Below are 2158 nucleotides of genomic sequence, written 5' to 3' on the forward strand. Positions count from 1 at the left end.
ACTCACACAAAGATAATCAACAAATTTTGTACTACGATTATCTTTGGTGACCATCTCAAAGCCAGTTCAATAGTGTGAGAAGAGTATTATCACAACACTAACACATGGTGAGCTTCTACTTGACTGTAGAATTCCGAGCTCTTTGGTGAGTGTCCTGTTGCTGAAATGTCAGAATAGTGCGACACTCAAAAGTCTAGCTGATGGTTTGGTGTTTGGCGGTATTCACAACATTCGCCTCTTTGTGTTCGTTCTTTACGGCCAGGGATACCAGATGTGAATATACAGTTTCATTTTAAATACAATTTGAAATATATTGTATTTTCAGGCATGTATTTTCTTTTCATCTTTTCAGATAGCCTTAATGTTTCTAGTGGCACTTCGCCGACTCTACGCAGTATTACACGTGTCATTTGTATTAGTACTTAGTTTGTGGAATGACACGCCTTGATTATCCCCTCTATTGCGGATCCCGATCGGGTTTGAAATTAGCAAAATGATGCATTTTGAAACCCGTTCGACTTCGATTTTTTTTTACCAAATTTGATTCTCATCATTGCAACGATGCTAAATTTGTAGACATGTTCGCAATTTTACTGATGTTTGATGTCCTGCCTATCCTGTTGCAGACATATATTTTCAGTTACAGGCTGCAGGGATATGGCATTTCTACTCTTTATGACTTGATTTCCTGCGCTAATAACCCCTTTTTTCATACATTGCTTTGCTATTCTCGCGGTTACAAAAATATATGTCGAAGACTTTCAAAAAAAAAAAAAACATCTGGCATCTCTGGAGGTGACAAAGGCCAACACGAAACAAAGGCCAAGTATTTTTGTATACATTATACATCAAATATTTTTGTGTACAATGGCTCTCTGGGTTGACCGCTACCGACCGTGCCAGCTATCCAAACTGGACTACCACAAAACGCAACTTACGCATCTGATCAATCTTTGCTCCCAGGGAGACTTCCCGCATGTTCTACGGCCCTTCCAGGCCAGTAACAAAACTCGCATCATGTGTCTGCTGCGGAAACTTTACCAACCGGGCGCGGAACGGCTACGCAATGAGATAATGAATTTCACAACGCCCTCGAACCGGAAGGTGGAAATCAGGAGCATCAGCAGTAATTACCACATCGAGTTGAATTCATCGGTTGCCGTGATATATAACAGGGTGGTCGTGTCGAATTTGATCAAGCAAATTGATCCCAGTGGGTAGAGGGAATATGAGACTGGTCTTATCCGAAGTGGATTAGCTGACCAAAGATACCCAGGATGCGCTGAGAAGAACCATTGAAAAGTATTTGTCTACGTGCAGATTGATTTTGTGCGCCAATTCTACTTCGCGGGTTATTCCCGCGGTTAGGAGTCGTTGCTTGAGTAAGAGTGCCGGCTCTATCTTAGGAGGATATTCTTGAAATCTTGTATGTAAGATTGTCATTTGTTTGTTTCTTGAATGTAACAACACTATTTGCATTTCAGCACATTCCTTCGGAGCTAACGAAAAGAATTATGCTATCCTCATGCTGGAAGCTTGCAAGGTACAACACTAACCGTTCACGGTCAACAAAGAGGTGCCGGGAATCGACTGGCCAATATTCCATCGAGAAACCGCCAATCAGATTTCCCTCGAACAAAGTCCACAGAAGCTGGAAGTGGTGAGGAAACAGCTATACGAACTGCTATCCCAAGGCGTTCTATCGAATGTTATAATCTGTGGTACCGAATCTGGATAAAAATTGCGACGAGTCTGAAGACGCAAACGTTGAATTTTGCCGGGTACTATGAACACCGGATGCAGCAAGGAAGCAAACATATATTCCATCTAGAATTGTTCGTGGCGCAGTTAATGGCACGGTATAAGAAGTTTCTCAATAAGCCTCAATGCAAGTGGATGATTTTTGAGCGATTTTTTGAGATCGCAATTTTCTTTCGTTTTATGAAAAAATAAAATGTTTGTGTTCATCACACATTTATTAACTAAACATCAATAGTTCTGGTAATGATTAACTCAAAATAAAAAAAAACACGCATTGTCGGTTTTCAATCGGATCGTTTTCATGATCTGCAAAATGATTATGAAATGGTAAATTTATAAATATACTTAAATACCATTTCATTCAAAAACCATTATACTGCACCATGTTCATTTGAAA

General features: G+C 40.0%; 1 pseudogene; it reads left to right on the top strand.

The window, feature by feature from the left end:
• Positions 1 to 867: 867 nt before the first annotated feature.
• Positions 868 to 1503, top strand: LOC129773666 (replication factor C subunit 3-like; annotated as a pseudogene).
• Positions 1504 to 2158: the final 655 nt, after the last annotated feature.

The sequence above is a fragment of the Toxorhynchites rutilus genome, chromosome 3, assembly GCF_029784135.1.
Source record: "Toxorhynchites rutilus septentrionalis strain SRP chromosome 3, ASM2978413v1, whole genome shotgun sequence".
NCBI classification, from domain to species: Eukaryota; Metazoa; Arthropoda; class Insecta; order Diptera; family Culicidae; genus Toxorhynchites; species Toxorhynchites rutilus.